We start from the raw sequence: 6,932 nt of genomic DNA, 5'->3' as shown, positions 1-6,932 counted from the left end.
ATAGAGGAGTTTTAAGATGTTGAGTCGTGCCTCCAAGGAGCTCGGTATTACACAACTGGAAACAAACAGACATCAGCAGGAAATGTAGAGAAATCAGCAATACAAGACCCATCTCACACTGTTAAACCCCCAGACGCTGCCCTAGGTAATGAGGGAAGGGCAGGCTGATGAAGGAAAAGGGGGTGGCTCGACTAATGTGAGTTCCTGGGTCCACAGGGGTCTCTCCAGCACAGAGCATTGGCAAGGTCACGGAATCAGCCCTGCTAGGTCAGGATTAGAGCCGTTTTCACGCTCTGGTTTGAACTCCTTTGCTGTGTTTAGCTGATGGTGTACCACACCGACCTGCACAAGTAGGAGGCCCACCTGGGCGAGGCATTTCTTAGGACCTCCAGAGACTGCTCCAGAGCAAGCGTTCACCAGGGCAGCTGTCTCCGCTCATACAGGTTTCCACGACAGCTCACATGTGCCTAAAAGTGCGGCTTTTTTTTTTGGTGAGAAAAGCATATTTTTAGGAGAATTTCCCAAGTATTAGGCTGCTGCTGTTGCACTTGACAGAGTTGTGTAGCGGCTACAGCTCCGGTGTACACAGCCACAGTTCTGATGTTGGCAGTGGCTGCTGGGAGTCCGCCGTTTGCTGGACAGTTGCGTCTCTCCCCACCAGGGCATATGTGACTGCCGCCTGCGCAGCCCTGAGCGTGTTCCACCAGCTCTGGGGTTCAGAACGATGGAGCCCGGTGTCGCCTTTGAAGTGAAAGCTCTGCTACTGCTCCACCACACGGTCATTCTGCGGTGGGGTCTCGTGGTGGCTGCACACGGCGACATCACCCGCGGTTCCCGTCATTGCTGATTCTTCCCATGGCATAGACCCTAGCTGCTGGGAATTTAGCAAAAAGAAAAAAAGTGCAGTTCCTTTCTGCACATGAAAAGGTACAGAGATTCAAATGGCACTGGTTCACTTGGTTTCGGAGGTCTCACCTAAGATTCCTACTAATTACTTGATCATAAACACAGAGCATCTGGCCGTTAAACTTCAAAGTCTTTTGCTATGAGTTCTGGGCCCGGGATGTATTCCAACGGTGGAGCACTTGCTTAGCACGTAAGAGGTCCTGAGTTCCATCTCCAAGTCCGCACAGCAGTTCTGCGTCCTGAGTCTCTCCGCAGCACTTCACATATCCCTCTAGCCACTCTATCCAAACTTCCTCAACTCTTGTTATAAACCCCATCCTGGAAGAGTCTTACCTTCCATAAACGACTCACGCCGGTCAATAAAAATAAAGACCAAAGCCAGAGTCCTCAAGTCGCAGCTCCCTTCTTCAATACGCAGCTTTCCCCTCTGCTCACCTCAGGGAAGGGCCGATGGTGCCAGTCTGCACTGTCACCAGAGCCGTGTTCTGCTTCACATAATTACTGCAATTGTTTTTTCTAAATGGGGAATTTCAAGACCTGCATCCATAGCTGCGAGAGAAATCTCTAGGCTCCTGACACAAATGTGGGTCAGAAAGGCCAAGAGTAAAGAACATAAATGAGAAGAATAAAGCACTTGCTTCCAGAGTAATTCTTGAGAAAAGTTCAGCTTCGATTCCCCCAGCTGTGCACAACAGCTCTCAACTTGCCACCCTTAGTTCTGGGCTGCTGGGCTCCTGAATCGTTGGCAGGCTAATCTGTTCCTGCCTCCCTTGAAATAATTCTTTTAATTCTTCAAGAAGTGCAGTGTTCACCACAGAATTCACCTTAGGCATTTTTGGTAAGTAGAATCTTCCAAGGAACCCTGGAAATCCATTATGAACTGATACCCTTTAGCATTGCATGGATTTCTGTTCAAAATATCTTGAGATGGCAATTCTCTGAAGGTGAATTGGACTTGCTGGACTCCTGCTGAATAAGAAGCGATGACCTCAGACTAGGTGCAGCAGCAGGCGCCAGCAAGGAGGCAGAAAGCTAAGCCAGACCGGAAGCAGCACTATCTCCAATTGCTCACTGTGGTCTGAGAGCCTGGGCTGTGTTTCGGATGAAGCAATTAAAATGTTAGAGTTGCAGTTGTGCTCTTACTCTCCCAGTATTGATGACGGTACGACAGGGGTCTGGGAGGACTCGCCTGAGGTGTGTGGACCCTGAGCAAGACCCTGAAGTTGCAAAAACATGGTCTTCAGAGGTGGTCCCCAGCTTCTGAAAGGGTGAGGGATGTGGAACCCTGAGCTTTTCCACTGAAGTGACAAAAAAATGTCTAAAACTGTCCAAACAGACATTTCTTAACAAACACAAATAGCCAAGGGGCTGGGTGGGGATGTAGTTCAGCGGCCCAGAGCTTGCCTGGCAAGTAACGAGTTCGATTCCCAGTACCAAAAAAAACCAGCCAATGCATATATTAAAAAGGTCAATTATTGTTAGCCATCAGGCAAATGCAAACTGAGACCGCAGCAAGACACCACCTCCGTCCAGTCCAAACGGTCATTACTGAAAGTAACAGTAACAAATGCTGCCGTGGATGTGCAGAAAGGGAAACTCTAGTCAGTGGGAAAGTGAATAAGTGCAACCATTATGGAGAATAGTGTGGAGGTTCCTCAAAACCTTAAAAACAGAGTTACTGTGAGATCCAGATATCCTCCTTTGAGGCAGATGCAAAGGAAATGAAATCAGTGTACAGAAGGGCATCACGGTTGTCGTGGTTTACATCTAGATGACGCTCCAAAACCTCATGGCTCATAGCTGCTGCTTTCAGAGTGACTGGATTAGTCTGCTGATGGGTTCAGCATGGTTTTGGGTGCGGACGGTGGACTTCCTGGAGAGGGAAGACCACCCCGGGTGTGGGTGTCACCAACCAGTGGGCTCGCAGCCTGGATGAAATGGAAAGGGAAAAGAGAAGAAATGCGTGCTGCTGCCTGCCTGCTACGCCACGAACTATTTCCCTTCTGCCCTGCTGCCCTGCTATGGAGCCAGACTACTATGGACTGAAATCTCTACAAACTGTGAGCTGCAATAAACCTCTCTTCCTTTAAATTGCGGGTGTTGGATACGAGAAAGCAACTAAGACAGCTGCTGACAATTGCTGAGATATGGAAACAGCTGAGATGCCCATCAACGGATGAATCCACAAAAGAGTGTAATGTAGTCACAAGGAAGAATTAGATCTTGTCATTGTCAGCAGAATGGGTGGACTGGGAGAACACTGTCTTAAGTGAAATGAGCCGGACACAAAGACAGGCACTGCGTGTTCTCTCTGGTATACGGAAGCTAAAAAAGGTCGACATGAATGTAGAACAGTGCTTACTGGAAGTTGGGAGAGGGGAGAAGAAGGCAGCTAAGGGACACTGCATTTGACCAGTGCCTGGTCTCTGCATGAGTAGGGCTACCATGTCACAGCCTATCAGCGCATACAATTAAAACATGTAAATAAAACAATTAAAGTTATATTGCTAATAGTGTTGGCCCATTGGCTGGTTGCCGAGGCAAAGGAAGCTCCGGGTCAGGAAGCTGTGCAGAATGATTCTCGGACTGCTATTCACAGGGATGCAGTGACCAGGGGAGGCTATTTTCAATCTAGGACTGGGAAGTGCCAGGAAAGAACTTGCCTTTCTAATGATCAAGATGACTATCTCTGGGCCTGCCTGGGGTGTGGAGATAACAGGAGAATAGAAACAGAAGCTGTGCTCTAACAATGTCTCATAAGGTAGCTATTCGGAACATGGGATATATTTCCTTAAGCATGAAGTGTTGTCATGGTTACATTTGTGAGCGCGCACTCACTCTCTGTCTCTGCCCCCCACCCCAGCATTGTTCCTGTGGTGCTATTAACCGTCCTTCACCAACAGGTGGCATCATACACGCGAGGTGTGTGGTGTTGCTCTTTCTCTGGAAACAGAGGTGGGCCTGTGGGATCTCCCTTGTGAAAAAAATGTGACTTTCCTCAGTAAACAGATACTAGCTGACAGGAATTTAGGCATCATTGTGTATTGTGCACACTTGTGAGTATTCCATGAACTATTACATTTGTTTAAGTTACAATTCTGTGAGTCGGGCACTGACTTGGTTTAGGAGCGTAAGAAGATGCAGTAGCCTGGGTGACTTCTAAGCAACATGAATTCCTTTCTCACAGTCCTGGAAGTTTAGAGATCTGAGCCCTAGGTTCTCATAAGAACCCCTCACCACTGTCTCCATCAAAACCACAGTCCAGAATCTGCCCAGCAGCTGCTGCCCCACATTGAGAGATGAGGTGCCCACCCATGTTATAAGAGGAAAACAGAAAAAAGGAAGCTAAATGCTTACATCTCCCTGCCTTATCATGGCCTCAATGGAGGCACCAGGGGTACAGTGCTCCTCAAAAAACGAAAGAAGTCTGGAGGCGTGAGGTCGGGGGAGCAGTTCTGGGAGGCGGCAGGACGACTGCTCAGTGAATGGACTTGGCTCTGTGATAAGAGGTGAGGAGTCACCCTCAGTGTGCACTTCGGTGCCCAGGCGGGTCTCTGAACCCTGTTTGGTTGCCCAGCCAGCACCTGCCACAAGTGTCTTCTCTACTCAGAGGAGACCATGTTCTTCCACCCACCTGAGAGAGAAATCTTGGGGTGATCTTTGGCTCCTCTCTTAGGCTGGCTCCATCTGATCCACCAGAAAACCCCACCAAGTCCACCCCAAGAAACCACCACCCGCAGAGGCGGTTAAAACTGCGTGTCACCTTCGAGCTGTGTTCTGGAGTGAGCACCCTGATTCCTCAGTGCAGCCCACTCTCAGAAAGGCTGGGAGCCCTTGCTGAAATGTAAACCAGGTAAGTCCGCTGCCCTCTCCAGGCCCGGCTGAGTGGCCGGCCTACTCACGCCTGCTGCGTACACAAGCGACCCGGACAGTGCACCTCGTCACTCCTGTGTATCTTTCGCTCTGCAGTGCAGGGACAACTCTGGCAGAGTCCTTTCTAAAGGAGACTCAGATTCACAGCTCGTCCTTCCCTTAAGCCCCACCTCCTGGAACACTCGGCTTCCATGGGGCTGTGGCAGCGGCAAAGGGAGCCCAAGGTGCCCAAGCATGCTGCTTTGCCCCGTCCCTCTCTCTCCTCCCAGACGTGACTGGTCTTAGATCCACCTGCCTAGAGGCTGGCAAGGTGAGTAAGCACCTGCTTTTGTGTCAGCACCACACATCTCTCCTGCGCCTCCAGCAGCTTCCTGTCTCCTTCAGTACCAGGCACAGCTCACCCTGGGCACTGTGGTCTCCTCTCAGCTCAGGGTCTCCTCAGTGCTGTTCACCCTGCTTCTCTGCCTTCCTGGGATCTTCCCACGGTTTCCATGGATTTATCTCCATGACAACTGCTCCATCTCTAACCTTCTCTGTGATGGCTAAATTGAAATTTTTCCTGAGGTAATTGTAGATCCACATGCAGTTGTGAAAAATAATACAGACAGATCCTATTTATCCAGTTTCCCCCAGGAGTAACATTTCCAAAAGAACAGTGCCAGGTCCAGGATCTCAATACTGGACTGTGCATATTCCACTAGCCGTGTTCCCATTTCCCCTGTTTTACTCACAGTTGTCTGTGTCTATGCGTGTTGTTTATTTCTACACAGTTTTATCACTTGTGTAGGTTCATGTCTCCACTCCCAGTTCAGATACAGAACGCTTCTTAATTCAATTCCTTTTTAGCTGGTGCCTAAAAATAAACCCCACGCCTCTGAATGGGGCACCACATGAGCTGCAACAGCACACGTATTGTTCAACGAGTGCAGGACATTTTCAGCCCCACCGGGGCCCCTTCTTGGCCCTTTTCAGTGCCCTCCATTCTGTCCTCCTCCCGATGACCTCTACTCTGCTTGGCATTTCCGCCACTGTGCCACTTTGAGAATGTCACACAGGAAGGCATCATACAGTGTGCCACCACTGTGAGCCTGGGTGTGTGTGCTTCTCCACATTTCTCACAGCTAAGTGGGTTTAGGCTTCCACGGATCAAAGATCAGGGGCCGTTCTGCTCTTCCTTGGGCTTCCAGCATCCACCCACAGAGATGCAGCCAAGTGTTCAGGCTGTGCAGCACCCTGGAAGTGCCTGGGGAGCGCTCGAGGCGGTGTGGGTCTCAGAGTAGCCTCTGGACCTCAGGTTCCCCTGCTCCCCCCTGTCTTCCATCTGACCGGCCTGGCCCCACCAGGGAGTCCTTCTATTGCGCTAAGCTGGCAGCATGTGTGGCTGGAATTAGAAAGGAAAATACCAGCTGCTTTTGTCCTGCAGGGAGCACTAATCAGCCAGCAGCCACCCACTCCCCGGCAACAGTGAACGTGTGCAGACTGAGAAGCGCCCCCCGCACCCCACTGCGGCAGGCAGTGCAGACCACAGCACCTGCACTGCTGAGCCCAGTAGGTATTTTTAGAATCTGGAATTTCCCCCTGGCCCTTAGCTTGCATTTGACTGCTTCATTACACATCTCTTTTTGCAACAGCTTCTCACAGGTCCCTGTTTCCCAGCCAACCTCTTCTGCACAGAACAGCCAAATTCTTTTCCCTAAATCACAGCTCTGCTCATGTAATTTCCATACCCCAAATTTGTCAGTAGGAGCCCCATGCTGCGTGTGGATTAGAGTCCCAACCTCCCCACCTGGCCCTGCAAGCCCTAAGGCTTCCCACAAAGGCTCCAAGCCCAGGCTTCCAGCCCCCACTTGGTCCCGAGGTCTGCAGCTGTCTCAGCTATAAGTGTCTCAGGTCCCCACCAGCAGCTCACGCCCAGAAGCCTCCCGAGTACCCTGGCTTTTCAGAGACAGCCACGGGCCTGCGCGGCCACTCCGTGCTGGTGTCTGTGCATGCCCCTAAGTCCTCTGAACCCCAAGGCGAGGTGTCACAGGTCTCACTTGATTCCAGCCTCACTCACTGTGCAGGTTCTTTATCTCTGAAATGAGGCTGAGCGGGCTGCACAGATGTGCTGGGAAGGCAGAGATGCATAACGGAAAGGATGCTGTGGACTGCAT

The 6,932-nt window shown here is 50.7% G+C and overlaps 1 long non-coding RNA gene across 4 annotated transcripts; it reads left to right on the top strand.

Annotated features, from left to right (window-relative positions):
- Positions 1 to 3,764: 3,764 nt before the first annotated feature.
- Positions 3,765 to 5,230, top strand: LOC109117679. Of its 4 annotated transcripts, none has more exons than XR_002024988.1 (4): positions 3,765 to 3,828; positions 4,302 to 4,415; positions 4,583 to 4,759; positions 4,876 to 5,230. It is a non-coding gene; the product is annotated as an uncharacterized LOC109117679 (long non-coding RNA). The 4 variants fall into 4 exon arrangements; XR_002024987.2 differs by having other exon boundaries at positions 3,803 to 3,962; XR_002024986.2 differs by having other exon boundaries at positions 3,803 to 3,962; positions 4,295 to 4,415.
- Positions 5,231 to 6,932: the final 1,702 nt, after the last annotated feature.

The sequence above is a fragment of the Fukomys damarensis genome, unplaced genomic scaffold (assembly GCF_012274545.1).
Source record: "Fukomys damarensis isolate Sample0158 unplaced genomic scaffold, DMR_v1.0_HiC HiC_scaffold_7, whole genome shotgun sequence".
NCBI classification, from domain to species: Eukaryota; Metazoa; Chordata; class Mammalia; order Rodentia; family Bathyergidae; genus Fukomys; species Fukomys damarensis.
Note: the sequence above shows the minus strand (reverse complement) of the source record. Positions and strands in the feature narration are given on the sequence as shown.